This window comes from Odocoileus virginianus, chromosome 2 (genome assembly GCF_023699985.2).
Source record: "Odocoileus virginianus isolate 20LAN1187 ecotype Illinois chromosome 2, Ovbor_1.2, whole genome shotgun sequence".
Taxonomy (NCBI): Eukaryota; Metazoa; Chordata; class Mammalia; order Artiodactyla; family Cervidae; genus Odocoileus; species Odocoileus virginianus.
Genome location: NC_069675.1, coordinates 21,894,563 through 21,911,000, shown reverse-complemented (window position 1 = coordinate 21,911,000; position 16,438 = coordinate 21,894,563). Strand labels below are relative to the sequence as shown.

General features: G+C 44.2%; 1 protein-coding gene across 15 annotated transcripts in view; it reads left to right on the top strand.

The window, feature by feature from the left end:
- Positions 1–16,438, top strand: part of SLC8A1 (solute carrier family 8 member A1) — a 455,708-nt gene that overhangs the window by 63,294 nt on the left and 375,976 nt on the right. For 4 of the 15 annotated variants that reach the window (XM_070477309.1, XM_020880078.2, XM_070477317.1 and 1 more), the window contains exon 1: positions 4,023–4,602. The exons of 7 other annotated variants lie outside the window; for them this stretch is intronic. The gene's annotated coding sequence lies outside the window, so the exon portion shown is untranslated. Of the gene's footprint in view, positions 1–3,782; positions 3,928–4,019; positions 4,603–16,438 lie in introns of those variants that run through there. 4 more of the 15 variants (XM_070477314.1, XM_070477318.1, XM_020880072.2 and 1 more) reach the window with 4 other exon arrangements.

The window sequence follows — 16,438 nt, the reverse complement described above, 5'->3', positions numbered from 1 at the left end:
TCTGCACTGCAGGCAGATTCTTGACCATCTGAGCCATCAAGGAAGCCCAAATAACAAAAACCACAGCATAATCATTATCAGTAATGAGATGGCCTGATTATGTTGAACCTAATTATATAGAAACTTTTATTTTTTGCTTCATGGATATAATTTTTATGGAAATTTACCAATAATAATGATACCATTTATTGAGTAATTTCTGTGATCAGGCAAGCACATACATGTCAAGCACATTATATACATTTATCTTTTCCATAACTCCCTGAAGGAGATTTATAATCTAGATTTTCCAGAGAAAGATACTGTGGTTAAAAGAAACTTCCCAAGGTCACACAGGCAGAGGTGAAATTCAAACCCAGAGAGGCTGACTCCAAAGCCTCTTTCTTAACCAGTCTCTGTTCTTCTCTGACCCACTAGTTGATCTAGATAATGATTCTGCCATTGAGTTACTGACTGGTAACTCACCATTGGTAAAGTTTGGGAAGTACAAACTAGATAATGTCCTCATTGTACTGAGGTAGAAATAAAAAATGAAAGTGTCAGGATTTTGCACAAGGTCAACTGTTGACTGTAAGTTACTCAAATGCAGAAGTGCAGGTCTCTGGTATGCAGAGACTGTGACAAATTCAGAGGAAGTGGTTGACTTTACAGTGACAGAGCACTGAGGAAGAACGGGTTATAACTGAGTCTGCTGGGAAGGCTGCTCCCACCCACCAGCATGGGGCACTGACAAGACGGGGTTCAACTGTGCAAAACAAAATAGAGAAGTAAACGTTTAATTGCAGGAACAAGACCCCGGGAGGAGGAACATAGCACTTAGAAGTCACCAAGAATCCCCACAGTCACCCTTGAAGCAAAAACTGTGGGTCCAACTAGCAGCAAAGAAAACCTGGTCCAGTGTTTCACCTGAGGTTCCTGTGCAGGATAATGGCTAAAGCTAAGCTCCACTCTCTGGCTGGCCAGGCTGGGGATGCTAAAATGCTTTTTTCTTATGAGGAGATCAGTATCAAACTAAACCAGTGAAGGAGCAGATAGGTGAATGGTGAACATAGGCAGAGAAGGAAAAGATGTGGGGGATGGCTAGAGCTATATTAATACACGGAAAAAGCTCCAAGTGCTGAAAAACACAAAACCAAAAACAACGATGGTAGATGCTAACCTGACCTAAGTAATTCAAAGTGAAACGAATCATAATGAAGTATTTGTTTTCCTCGTGATGAAAAATTGTTGACTGCTTTACTACAATATTAAAATTTGGGATACCCCTGATCACATGTCTAATTTTCCTATAGGCTGGACAAACGAGTAGAGTAGTGTCTAATTCACAACATTTTCATTTGGTTTCAAATAATCTTGCAAAAAAACCCTGAAGGTTTGTAGGCAAATCGTTCTTGAAAATCTGAACCACCTTTAGAATATACCAAACCCTAATAATATCCCTATGGAGTCTGCAAAATGGTTACGCCAACTGGGATAGATAACAGTGAAGGCCCACAACTGTTTCTTAAGTCCAAAGGAAAGAATGGCAATCAATACACAAGAATACAATTAGGAAACAGTATTGCTATTGGAATGTAAATCACTGTCTTCCTACATACAACATTTTTTCCTTCCAAAGTCACAGCCTGAGCAGCTTATTTCCTTACCTAGAGCTTTGTGCCAGTGATGTAGCCTTTGATAATTCTTGTAATAAAAATCCAGTCATGTATGACATTTAGGAGGGAATGAAAGGTTTGATTTGCCTTGGGGCCCAGGAACCCTTATAAAAATGCCTTTAGTGAGAAATGAAAGGAAAAAAAATTAAGGCATCATAAATTGAGCCAAATCAAAAATGGTGCCAAGTCACTAGGCTACCTTTCAATGGTTCTAGGAAATAGAGAAGACCATTGCATGTAGTTCCCCCCTCAAATATTAAAATTAACTGAAACAGTCTAAATTGGGGGAAAAAACAAGAATAAAGAGAACACGATGTTGTCTTAATGCCTTCTCAACTGCTGACAAGATAGATTTGGGGCCCTAGACATTTAAGACTAGGGCTTTTATCACCCCATGTGTCACAAGCATGCTTACACTTTGAAGAAAATCTGAATTTTCACTAAGTGGTCCATAATAGCAATAACAGGCCACACCCTTTCTACAAAATCCATTCCAATGAGACATACTCACATTTTCATTTCGCTCTTGCATTCGGTCAGTTTTGTCCTATTTCCTATGGGTGGAGTCTAGTTATATGCCTTTCCCAAAGTCATTTGCAAGGCAGCCACTTTTCTCTTCAAGCCCCTTTCCTTGGGTATGAGCCAAATGTCTGCCTCTCGCACTCTTGAAGTCAGGACCCTAAGTAATTTTTTGTCTGAGGACACATGCTAACAGGGAGGTGGCGACCTTCTGTGTCTCCCCACATGTCATTCTATTCATACCCATTAGTCAGTGCAGTCTAAAAAAGCGTTTGTGTGAAGAGTGGCTTCCAACAAAGTTTAACTCACCGCAGAGGAGAGGAACATGCTCTTGGGGAAGAATTATCCCTGGGAATATACAAGAAGCTTGCAGTTGCCTCTAACAAGCTGAGTATCCACAACCACCAGGAGGAGGCTGCCTGCCTCTGTTAATTACAGTGGTCCTCATTCAGGCAGCATCACCACCACTTGTGAGTTTGTTAGAAGTGCAGATACCAGGCCTGTTTCAGATTTACAGCATAAGAAACTGCAGTCTCCAGCTGATTCATATGCAGGTTCACGCTTGAGGAGCACTGGCTTAGAACATGATTCTCAACCTTGGTTACACATGGGCACCAACCACGGAAACTTAAAACTTAAAAATAATTATTGATGCCTGAGCACCCCCACTCCGCACCGCCCACCCCCTGCCCCGTACAAGAGATTCCAAGATACTCTCTCTGGGGTGTGGCCTAAGCATTGGGATTTTTAAAAGCTCCCCGGGAGATTCTGAGGTGCTGTCAGAATTGTGAACCACTGGCAAAAAGGCAAAGGAGGGCTACTTTTCCAACCCCTCACACTCTTTGCCTCACAGTCAGACAGCGGGCTTCCTGGAGTCAGAGTTTCTCTTTTCCTGTGACCTGGCATCCCAGAGCCCCGCCGTAAGTACAGGGGTGGGGGGAGTCTGCTAAGGAGCGTAACTCTGAGTCGGATCCTCCCGTCTCCCTCCCACCCTCACCCCCGACCCAGCTGCTATTGATCTTCCACACTTTAGCAAACCACACCAGTGAGTGGCGAACATCAACTCGTGCTTGAAAAATACCAACTTGGAGCCCGGTTTGAGAAGCTACCTCAGAGTCTCGAGATGCGACGCTACAATCTGCATTTTTCACTAGCTTCCCAGGTGTGTCTGATATGCAGCCAGGTTTGTGAACTCCACCGCGGGTCTAGCCTTTCATCCTGCCAAATCATTAAGGGTTCTTCAGGATGAATGAGCTGTCAAGAGAGTGAGGGCCTGCTGCAGCGCTCCTTTATTAATTATGGCGAAGTGATGTATTGGCAATGATAATGCTTCTCTTGGAAAGGGCAATGAATGGTTCGTCGATTGCTGCATTAGATGTTTCCCAGCTTAACCTTACTGCTCAGCTTTTACTCCTCTCTGTAGTTTTAAAAGCTTCAGGGCTTTCTCATTAAACAGCCTCTTGGTCTTTATTCTCAGGTGAGCTGCAATCTTAGAGGGAAACACCAACAAAGGAGAATCTTTCGGAGTTCTTGGCTGGGGAATTACCTCCCCCCTCTTCCTTATCTGCTTATGTCAGCAGCTCCTAGCTAGCGTATTTCTGGACAGTTCCAATAAGTAGGAAAAACACCGAGTGAGGATTTCAGAGAAAAATCATCGATACATCCCCGGATCCCTTTGCTAAAAGAAAGCTTTCTTTAGCAGAGGGATAGAAAGTGGAGGAAGAAAGATATATCTGGATGAACAATTTCAGAGGTGAGAAACGGGTAGGCAAGCCGGGGTTGGGGTTCTGTCTGTGGGTGAGGCGAGGAAGGCGGCAAAGAAAAGTTGCAGCGCGGGTCTGCGCGTGTAACCCACGGGCTGGGCGCCGGGGAAAGCGCTAGCGCGCGCGGCCCGAACGCACTGCAGGGCCAAGAGCTGGGAGGACGTCGACAAACCTCCGCGGCAGAGGCTGGGAAGCTGGAATTGTTCCCCTCTGGCCCGGAGCTTCAGAAACGGGCCAGCTCCGCTCGTCCGCGGTGGCCGAGGGCGCCGGCGTGGGGCGCGCGGGGGGCCCGGGCGCTGGCGGCGGCTGGGGGGAGCGCGCGTGAGAGCGAGTGCGAGGCTGCGGGCGGCGGGCGGGCGAGTGTGCGCGGGAGGGAGGGAGGGAAAGAGGGAGGAGAGCGCGCGCGCCGCCCGGGCCCCGGCCCTCCCAGCCTCCCGGCCTCCGCGCTGCCTCCCGCCCGCGCGCACCGGCTGCCCGCCGCCGCCGCCGCTCCTGCTCGCGCCGGCGCTGCACCGGAGCCTCCCCGCCGCCCGCTTTGTGCTTCCCCCCGAAGATGGGAGCGACCTCTCCCAGCTCGGGAGCTATTTAAAAAGGAGGGAGCGCGCCGTCTTTCTTATTAGCGTGGAGGAGCCGGAGAAGGATCCAGTCACACTCCCCCAAACCAGGTAGGATCTTCTGATGGGCAGCTGAAGGGATTTGGTCAGATACCGCCAACTATTTTCCATTTGTTCAGAAGGCTCCACTTCCCTCCGCTTTGGCAAAGGACTGGCTCCTAAATTGTGTGTGTGTGTGTGTGTATGTATCCCTACCCTTATCTGTGGTGTACGCGCTGCTCGGAGAGTGAAATTGCTCGGGCTGGTGCGCCTGGTCGTTGAGTGTACCCGCCTGCCGGGGGAAGAAAGAGCTGCTAAGGAGGGGTGCTGCACCCTGCGCCGCCCTGGGCTTGGGGATTCAGGGCGCTGAGAGCGAAGTCCACCCGGAAAGCAGCGCTGCTGGGGATCCAGGCGTCCCCACCCACTGGGCTCAGCGCCGTGGTCATCCGTCCCCCTGGTAATCCCTGGGGTCTTCCCCAAACCCACACTCGCGAGTTTCCTCTTTTCCGGCCAGCCCTGGGTGCTCCTTCTGTAAGGACTGCGGAAAGGAGGGAGGTGTGGCCGGGGCGGGGGGGACAGGCGAGGGAGGGATGCAGCGGCGGGGCGGGGGAGTGGGCTGCAGGGTCCCAGCCTTTGGGCACTCTGCTAGAGGGTGCGTTGGGGATGCTGCGCGCACAGGCATCTTGCCCCCGAGATTCGATTCGAGGGGAACTTTGCCGCTGCATTATCTGTCTCTGCCTCTGGAGCTTTGCTGGCTCTTGGGGAAATGGTCTGTGTTCTAAGATGTGAGGATATCCTTCTTGGCTCCTCCTCAATGAAGAAGAGGGAGGTCTTATGGGTGGACAGTCGGCTACGGAAACCAAATCCGCACAGGCGATGCTTTTAAAAATACAGTATGTGTGCATCCTTGGCGTATAAAATCCCCCTTCCCTCGTGGCTTCTGGATGAATGGCTTGGGCTGGCAATTCGTATTTCCCTCTCCAGACAAAGTGGCAATGGTTGGGTTGGGAGCAGAGTGATCGAATGTAACAAAGAATTTTGTGAAGAAAGCGTTGTGCATGGTGTCCGCAGTCGGTGGAAAGAAAGTCCGGCTTTGCACTAGGTATTTATTTAACCCCCCTCTTGCCTGGCTCCCTTGCAGGCGCTATCTCTCTACTGCTAGTCAGCCACTAGTGGTTGTGAATATAACAATACAAACTTTGCCCTGCTGGAGGTGTAAAGACTAAAAACAGAGAGAGAGAGAGAGAAGGATATCTGTAGGTGTAGTGGAAGGAGCTTTTTAAAAAATGACGGTGGTAAAGACAGTACAGACATCCGTGTCATGGAGGAGCTGGTGGAGTAGGTGGAGAGCCTGATCAGATCTGGTTAAAGGCATAGCTTGAGTTTCTCAAATGAGAGCAATTGAACATCCGCACTGTAGTATCTGTGTGAAGATATCCTGAGGGAGATGGAGAGCAATCAGGAGGGGATTCTGAAAGCACACCTCCCATCCAGAACCCCGTAACAGACACACTCACTCCTCACTTGCAGGTTTCTCTTTCTCAGAGCTGCTCCTGCAGCAAGTCAGGCAAAGAGGGAGGAAAATATATTTAGATATTTCATTCATTTCAGAAAAGAAAATAAAGCTGCAATAGGAATGATTGCTTTTAGGTTCCTCTTTGTTACTTGGATTTACCTCTATCGGTTTGCTTAATTTTGAGGTTAGCATGAAAAAAGAGGAAGGAAGAGAACTAGCTCGCTCCATCTTTGGGGCCTCCTGAATGAGAAGGCGGGGACAGATCCACTTATTTCATCAGAAGCATAATGTATTTTCTTAAATGGTTTTCATTTCAGGGACTCTGCCTGCTTGAAGGATTCCATTTGGATCTGAGGGCTAGTTCATTATTTCTCCCACCTACTAAAGAAGGAGGCTTGATTTTTCTCCCCTAAACTGGCTCTTTGATTAAATATGGCATGACTAATTCCTAGGGAAAAAGTAAAGCCAACAAACAACAAAAACCTGCACAGAGGTAAACTGTTCTTCACTATTGAGCTGTGTAGGGACAGCAAAGGATGTGAGTGTCTGTGACAATCAGACTTCCCTTACTCTGCCTTGAAACCTTAACAGGGCTGAAAGAGGAGTGTGATGAATTAGAATCTGAAGGCTGAGCTTTACATCTGTGTCTACCTACTGTCAGTTTACTTCACCATTACTATTTAATGGTTTCTAGTGTATCTTTTCAGATTAAGTACTGGATAACCCTTATGTTGATCATGAAAGGGAAGAAAAATGCATGGCCCCAGCAGTGGTTTAACTCCAAATACAATGACAAAAAGAAAGTGAAATTACAAAAGGAAGGTGAAGTATAGTCAGTAACACCTACAGGACTATTTGTAGGAATTGTATTCGTTGCTCTAATAACTCACTATGTTTTGAAAATTAAATATTTCAAGAGAGCTTCAGCATTTTGTTAGCAAGCTATATTTAACATGTTTTTTACCAGACAAAAATAGTTTTATTTATCTTGCAAAGTAAACGCATATCTCCTTCCCTGTAAGTACTTAATCTGTTTCTTTGACAAAATAAATGGTGAAAAAAGCCCTGTAGATCCTACCAAGTTGCATTTCCCCTTTAAAGAAAGTATAAAGCATGCATTTAGCTTATGGATGGGTTATTCTCAAAGTAAGTGCATTTGGGGACTGTACCATCTGGTTTTCATGGTGTAGTTCAGTAACAGGCCCTTTCTCTGGGATGCCTTCAGGTAGAGGGAGAAAAGCAAGTAGGTGAGAAGCAAGCAATCTGTCCCATCATCATGGAAATACACAAGATCTAAGTTGAAATAGAAATTAAATGTGGAAAAAGAAGCACAGCTAAAGAGGATGGTAGAGCACATAGCTTGCACATTTGATATTTTTTCAGTGTGTATCTATGTTGCTTTTCTCTAAAAATTGTTGCTTGACATTGGGCTGACAAAATTTAGGAATCAACGTGCCGAGATCTCGCTTCTTCTTGAGCCTTCCACCCTCTTTTTTTTTTCCCTCTAAGGGATAAATGTCTCTTGTAAAAATGTCTTTCAATATCATAAATACCTCATGGTCAGACCCCTTATCATAACCTGTACCAAGTAGTCTCCCATCTGATCAGATTCTCCTGCTCCCTCTTGTGGCTAATGTTCTCCTGACTTTCTCTAGATTTCAGAATCCATTCCCTCAGCCTATCAATTTGGTTCTAATTTTCAGTGGTAACTTGGGGCTAACAAAGCTGGTAGATTGCTGAACTAGCTGTTTCCAATTTTCTCTCTGAACAAAGGGAGATCTACCCCCAGAGATGCGGAGACTTCCTTCAGGTTTAGTGGATGCAAATGTCGCTTGTTCTCTGACTCTTTAAGGTGGACTAGGTTCTGGGAAAGTGAGCTTGCAGCGTCTTGCTCTGAGATTTTGTCCTGGGCTCAGGGCTAGTTCGGTGGGACCTCATTAAGTGCAGTGGGATTATTTTCAGTTTTCTTTTTTTCTCTTCCGAAAGATAGCTCTCCTTGTGTGAAAGTGTCTGCATCTCCTGTCTCTCTTTTCCTGCCTCCCTCTGTCCTCAGCCTCCCGTGCATGTGGGCATACACACACACACTCTTCACAAAAGATATTTTATACAACACGTATTTTGAAAACTTCAACTAATAAATGACTTAGATTCTGAGCAGAGTTTGAATATCAAGCTGCTCTTTTTCCGAACTGGAGACTCCTAGGGTAAACTACTCTTAGTGATACGTTTTCATCACCAGCAGTTGAGAATACAGATGAGATCAGGAGTCTTTTACTAGTGTGTTGATTCAACTTGGAAGACAGTTGCTCCCAGCTCTTGTGCTTCAAGTGTTTTCTGTAGGCTCTCTTTGCTGACAACTCTGTATTGAACCCTTAAGTGTTTTATGTTTACATTTGTGATTTCTCCTTTGATGGGTGCAGTCAGGAGACTATAGTAAGTACAAAGTTTCATGAGAATCCCTTTTTCTCTTCATCTGAAACTTTGTAGCCAGTTTTCAGGAGGAAGAGGAGACCATAGGGGAGGGGAAAAGTGCTGAAGTGATGAAAAGCAGCTGAAGTGATGAAAGTGTGTTTGTGAGCAGGGGCAAGTACATTGTAGGCAGCTGCCTAGAAAGTGATTTGGGAAGCCCAAAACATGCCTGGATTCAAAGCATTTATCTGTCAACCAGTGTAGGATCAGGAATTCTTACTATTACAGATATTCATTTGAATAAAGTAATTCTGTCTAATAAATCCCTAATAGAATGCAATGGGATTACCAAGAAAAGAGTTCCCATTCATTCTCACAAACCATTCGCATCTGTTCATTTATTAACTTGGATTGGTTTATCAGATCATCTGGCAGATAGAGAAGTCCCGAGGACCTAGAACACAGGAGGGTGGAGAGGAAGTGAAAGAAGTTTGAAACTGGGTTCCTGTCCAGCTAGTGCCCCCAGAGGGCAGGCTACTGAAGTTGAGGGCTAGAAAGTAGCCATACAGAGACAAAGATAAACTGGCACCCTGAAATTTTACTTCCAGGGCAGCAAATGTAACAAGCGTTTCCTGAAAATTTAGCTTAAGTCTTCTGAGAAATGGATGAGATATGTCCCTTAGTGTGAAATGATATCCTTAAAATCTTGAATGGCTTCTGCTGTGTCATTTTGGAGTATTCATACCATTCACCTAGAAAACTAATGTGATACTCATTCAGACAAACATTTATTTTTGCATATGTAATGGACATAGAAACATAAAACATAAATATTGGAATCCATCTTAATTTTTTAGAAAGGACAGAAAAATTCATCACTTTATAGATGTCATTGTGTGTGAAGTCAGAAAAATAATTTCATGGTTGAACCTAATGTGAGATGAAGTCTAACAGACATGAGGGTGATTCAGCAATTTACTTGAACCCAACTATGACATTTATTGAGCACTCAGTGTATGCCCTGCACTGGGCTTTTCAGAGAATGCAGATGCTAAAGAGGAGTTATTTGACATTTGTTGAACACCCAGTATGTTCCAGACATCAGTCTAGGCACTTTACCTATTTTCTCACCTAATACCCATGCAAGGAAACATCCTGATGCTGACTTAAAGATGAAGACTATGGTTCAGATAAAAAAACTTGTCCAAGAGTGAGTAGGTGATGGTATCAGGTTTTGAGGCTTTTCCAAAGCCTTGCTCTTTGTTCTTGTTGATGTACAGTCTAGAACACCTGAATACTGGGCTGAATAAGATAGGGGTCTGTGGCTGTCTAATAAGCCCAGTGCTCTGGAGTTGAGAGGAAGAAGAGAACAAGGTGTCTTGGAGGAGGAGGCATTTTAGTTCATTCTCAAAGAATGAAAAGGCCTTGGAAATCTGGCTATTTTTAAAACATGTAAACAAGCCCCAGCTAATTTATGACAAGGACCACCCCAGAGCAAGGCCAGGGCCATTTCCAAACTTCAGACCAGCTGCATGTCCCAGTCGGGCCCACGCCATGGGGCCTGTGGGTCTGGGACAAGTGACAGCAGAAGCCACTGCACACATGTATTTTGCATGGAAACCAAAGTGGATGATGAGTTTCCAGCACGCCTTGAAGGAGAGACGCTGTATCGGCCTGAGAGGTGAGGCACGGAACACAGCCCCTGCCCACCTGTCCCTTCCTTATATTTGATGGCTGTGTTTTCTGTGCCATCACAGGTGGTTTTCCTTTCCTTCCTGAGCACCAAATGGCTCTGGTGCTTTCTCCCTGAAGCTTTTTCAGCTGCCCACTTCTGCTTCCCCTTAAGGCACAGGACCCAGGGCCCCCTTTGGCTCTGCTCTGTTCAATGGACAGCACCCACTTTTAGCAAGTTTAGAGAATCAGGCTGCTTACGCTACACACCAGCCACCACTTCCTCTGTGCTTCATGGTAGAGCCCCCGGAGTGAGTGGCATCAGACAAGGGCAAAAGGGTAAAGTCTGGGGAGGAGCCCAGGGGCTCAGTCATCTGTGTTCCTCAGAAACTGCAGGCCGCCACTCTTCCAAATCTGCAAGGAGATCCAACCAGGCCATCCTAGAGGAGATCAGTCCTGGGTGTTCATTGGAAGGACTGATGCTGAAGCTGAAACTCCAATACTTTGGCCACCTGATGCGAAGAGCTGACTCCTCTGAAAAGACCCTGGTGCTGGGAAGGATTTGGGGCAGGAGGAGAAGGGGACAACAGAGGATGAGATGGTTAGATGGCATCACTGACTCGAAGGACATGGGTTTGGACAAACTCTGGGAGTTGGTGATGGACAGGGAGGCCTGGCCTGCTGCGCTTTATGGGGCCACAAAGAGTGAGACTACTGAATTGAACTGAACTGTTCCAAATTCTACCTTTCAAATGTTGGTTGACGTGGACCCCCTGGAGCTGAAATCTGAGAGTTGATATTGGATGCAGTTGGTAACTCTTCTCTTTTGTCTGTCTTCTCCTGGCCGTGCAGCTGCCCCTGCCCCTTTTTCTAGAACTTCTTCTCATCACTTCTCACACTGCTTGGAACTCCTGGTAGCTCTGGAAGAACACATCAGAGGTCATCTAGTTTTTTGTTTTGTTTTGTTTTTAATATACATATTGACAAATAAGCAAATGGAGGCCATATGAAATTAAATGAATTCATAGAATGAATATAGAAGTGGGATATAGTTGGATCCAGATGTGTGACTCTGAAATTATTTCATCAAAATTACATCTCTTTTTCTTTGATAATATGTTAATAGAAGACCCTAGACATGTGCCTGTGTTTTCTGAGCTCAGGAGTCCCTGGATGTCTAGCAGTGATTTCCTCAGATGGAAAGAGGATGATGTCTTTGCTTCTAGATCAAGGATATTGATGAATGCAATGAAGGATGTATGGCACTCAGACCAAAGTTCTCTGAGGTCAGCAGGCATATCATGCATGCATGCTCAGTTATGTCTGACTCTTTGCAACCTGCTATAGACTGTAACCCACTAGGCTTCTCTGTGCATGGGATTCTCCAGGCAAGAATGCAGGAGTGGGTTGCCGTGTCATCCTCCAGGCAAGAGGCATGTCATATTAGTTTTAATGTTTGTTTGAATTCAACAAATGGCATATTTTACATTGTGCAAAGTCCTTAACTTCTCTGTGCCTCATTTTATTCATCTGTTGCAAGTGAAAGTGAAAAAGTTGCTTGGTCGTGTCCAACTACTTGCAGTCCCATGGACTGTAGGCTCCTCCGTCCATGGGATTTTCCAGGCAACTGGAATGGGTTGCCATTTCCTTCTCCAGGGATCTTCCTGACCCAGGGATCTTCATCTGTTAAATGGGAGTGATAATAGTAGGGAGCCTTATGGGGTTTTTGTGAGGAATAATACATTAATACTTATAAAACACATGGAATTGCCAATAGCACATGAGCGCTCAGTGAGGATTGCTTCTTACTGCTTGAGGGACGACTGTCCCAACTGTGTGCCTTTACGTGGACATTCTGATTGTAGAAGGCTGTCTTGGAGAGCCAGAAGATAAGGACACACATAATGGCTGCACCAGGTCACAAAACTGTTTTGTTTTTTTTTAATTAATTAATTTATTTTAATTGGAGGCTAATTACTTTACAATATGGTGGTGGCTTTTGCCATACATCAACATGAATTAGCCATGGGTGTACATGTATACCCCCATCCTGAACCCCCACAGAGCTGCTTTTGGAAGGGCCACAGAGTAAATAATTTTGGACCACAGGGGCTGTCATAGCTACTCAACACTGCTGTCAAAATGTGAAAGCAGCCATTGACAGTACTTAAATGCACGGACGTGCTGTGTTCCATAATAGTTTTTACTTACACTGAAATTTGAGCATTGTGTAATTTTCACATTATGAAACAGTGCTTTTTAAAAATGTTTCAATCATTTCAAAATATATTAAAAAAATAGGCATTATCAAGACAGATATTTGACCTGTTGGCCATAGTTTCCTTTCCCTCGAGACACAGATCTTAAGAGAAACACAGCAGTCACCTTAGGGGCTGCAGGAATCCGAGCAATCAGGCTTGGTGTCATGGGAAGGGAGCTGGCCTAGAAACTCAGAGACCTTGTTTTAGAGCCTTGCTTTGTCACTTCGGAGATGCGTGGCTTTGGGGAAAAAGTCTTTTAAGTTCTCATAGCCTGAGTTTTCTTGCAGGGAAAAGGGAGGAGGGGGCAACATTAGAGACTTTTAGGGGCCTTCCTAGCAATAAAAGCAGTTTTCTGAAGGGGAATTGGATATTCAAAATGGGCCATGGAGGACAGGTAGAAAAGTATGAGAAGGGAAAACAGGGTATATATTTGGGTGATTTTCAGTTTGTAGCTCAGCTGTCTACCAGGAACAGTAAATCTGGCAAGTTAGACAGGTGATGTATAATGGATGATGACCTTGAATGCCAAAGTGAGGATTAGGATATCATAGCTTTGGGCTGTCAGCAAAATTCTTCAGTTTTACAGATCAAGCTGAGAAAGGGAAAATGACTTGTCCAAGACCACATGACTGGTTGGTGAGAGCCAAGACCAGCACTCATTTCTTTTGGCCCCAAGACCAATGACCCTTCTGTCTACAGTACCGCCCCCAGCAGTGTGGTAGAATGCAGTTAATTTTAACTGTGTGACTGTGCCGTCAGAGGGGGAGATTCTCGTATAACTTTCAGAAGCTGTTTTTAGCATTTTCTAAACATGATCTCATACCCCAGCGTATCTAAGAAGGTAGGTCTGTGAGTAATCCCATTATTGAGAAGGGTAATTACAGAAGTGTCAGCCTAAGGCCTTGCACTCCCGTAACCTTTAGCCTGGCTTCTTGCTGAGTGTCTTTTAAAAAATTTTGGCTCAGATGTTATTTCATGAACAAAGCCTTCCCTAATATCCTAGTAGGTCAGGCCTTCCATTACTTACTCTCCTAGGACTATGTTTTTCCTTTATAGAATTTATCAATTAATAAATGCTTCTTTCTGTAACAATTTAAATAAATATTTATGTTTGTAACAGTTTAAATTAACATCTATCATCTGTCTTCCTAGCTAGATAATAAATTCTGGGAGGAGAGAGATTGTCTGTTTAGTTCATGGTTCTAGCCCCCAGTACTTTGCCAGACACATAATACACATTCAGTGTTTGTCGAATGAATGAATACATGTTTCCTCATTAATCATTGATACTGGTGAAAATAATCCTTGCTTCTGCAAAGACTTAATAGGCAGGAGTTAACTATCTTCACTTGTTAATAAAAGATTAAATGATGAATATTTCCTTCTCCACTGAATTTTTTCTCTTTTTCAAAGGCCCCTGTCTAATCCTCAACCTATCACAAAAAGACAATAATAGTCATGGCATAGTTACTAAAATTAAAACCATAAGCCAATATTTAAACAGTTGTTCAAATACAGGTGTATGGGATTGTTTTAAAACAATGGTCCCCATTCTTTTTGGCACTAGGGTCTGACTATATGGAAGACAGTTTTTCCATGGACCAAGGTGGGGGGCAAAGGGGGATGGTTTTGAGATGATTAAAGCACGTTGCATTTATTATGCACTTTATTTCTGTTATTATTACACAGCTCCATCTCAGATCATCAGGCATTAGATCCCAGGGGTTGAGGAGCCCTGGTTTAAAGGACATGTTCACTAGCTGCCTTACTTAGTAAACTGTATGTTTCCTAAACCGTGCTCAGGGATTTGTATAAAAAGTTCATATTTTCCCTCCTGAAAAGCTACTTGATTTATTTCTCTGAATAAAAATTTGGTTAGTTCCTTTCTAAGCTGCTTCCATTTAAAAAAATGGATGTGTTATATGCACACTCAGAGCTGTGTCACTGCACCTATTGTCAGAAACTTTAGAAAATTAGAACATAGAATGTTGATGAAGGGTCACCATTGTGTGAGCATCAATCAACTTGAATTTTTAAAAAAAAATTTATTTATTTGTGGCTGTGCTGAGTCTTTGTTGCTTCAGGGGCTTTTAGTTGCGGTGAGCAGGGGATTACTCTACATGTGGTCCATGGGCTTATCATTGAGGCAGCTTCTCCTGTTGCTGATCGTGGGTTCTGGGGCACGCGGGCTTCAGTAGTTGCAGCACATGGACTCAGTAGTTGGGGCTCCCGGGTTCCAGAGCACATGTTTAGTAGTTGTGGCGCAGTGGCTTAGTTGCGCTGTGGCGTGTGGGATCCTCTCGGCCTAGGGATTGAACCCGTGTCTCCTGCACTGGCAGGCAGATTCTTCACCACTGAACTATACCAGGAAAGCCCCCAACCTGGGTTTTTAAAAAATTATTTCTTTTTACTTTCTATTTCTGTTCTCCTCAAGGGCATCTTATTCTTTAAAGGATTGTGCTTTGTGACTATGTAGGAAAATTGGAAAGACCTACGAACTTTCAGTTGATAAATTCCCATCTCTGAAAAACAATCTACTTGAAGATGAAGCTTAATGACTCAGGGAAAAAAGCTGATGAAATTCACCAGTTTGCTCACATAACCAGCATTTTTGTTGTTAAAAAAGATTTTTTTTTAAGGCGTTGTGTATGTTCCTATCGCATGGCTTGAAATTGAATTCTGTATTAAACATCCCCAGTCCCAAGAGACAGACTAGAAAGCCAGAAGAGTGACTGCAGCGGTTTACTCTTGAGTTGAAGGGAACAGGGGAATTTGGTAAGGCTCCATACCAGCCTCTCGTTTAAAGAGCACAACTTTCCTCACCACCTAGGAGGTCCAGTTTGGGTTTTATGTTTCTGTGTATTGTTGACCTCTGTTCAGAGCTTGTGAGTGGAACCTGATTGAAAGGTCTCTGAAGCCTTCCAGAGAAGCAGAAGATATTAAGAAGAGGTGGCAAGAATACACAGAAGAACTGTACAAAAAAGATCTTCATGACCCAGGTAATCACAATGGTATGATCACTCACCCAGAGCCAGACATACTGGAATGCGAGCTCAAGTGGGCCTTAGGAAGTATCACTATGAACAGAACTAGTGGAGGTGATGGAATTTCAGTTGAGCTATTTCAAATCCTAAAAGATGATGCTTTGAAAGTGCTGCACTCAATATGCCAGCAAATTTGGAAAACTCGGCAGTGGCCACAGGACTGGAAAAGGTCAATTTTTATCCCAGTCCCTGAGAAAGGCAATGCCAAAGAATGCTTAAAGTACCACACAGTTTCACTCATCTCACACGCTAGTAAAGTAATGCTCAAAATTCTGCAAGCCAGGCTTCAACAATACATGAACTGTGAACTTCCAGATGTTCAAATTGGTTTTAGGAACCAGAGATCAAATTGCCAACATCCGTTGGATCATCAAAAAAGCAAGAAAGTTCCAGAAAAACATCTACTTTTGCTTTATTGACTATGCCAAAGCCTTTGACTGTGTAGGTCACAACAAACTGTGGAAATTCTGAAAGAGATGGGACTACCAGACCACCTGACCTGCCTCTTGAGAAATCTGTTTGCAGGTCAGGAAGCAACAGTTAGAACTGGACATGGAACAACAGACTGCTTCCAAATCAGGAAAGGAGTACGTCAAGGCTATGTATTCTCACCCTGCTTATTTAACTTATATGTAGAGTGCATCATGAAAAATTCTGGGCTGGATGAAGCACAAGCTTGGAATCAAGATTGCTGGGAGAAATATCAATAACCTCAGATGTACAGATGTCACCACCCTTATGGTGGAAAGTGAAGAACTAAAGAGCCTCTTGATGAAAGTGAAAGAAGAGAGTGAAAAAGTCGGCTTAAAGCTCAACATTCAGAAAACAAAGATCATGGCATCTGGTCCCATCACTTCATGGCAGATAGATGGAGAAACACTGGAAACAGTGGCAGACTTTATTTTTTTGGGCTCCAAAATCACTGCAGATGGTGATTGCAGCCATGAAATTAAAAGATGCTTGCTCCATGGAAGAAAAGTTATGCAACCTAAACAGCATATTAGAAA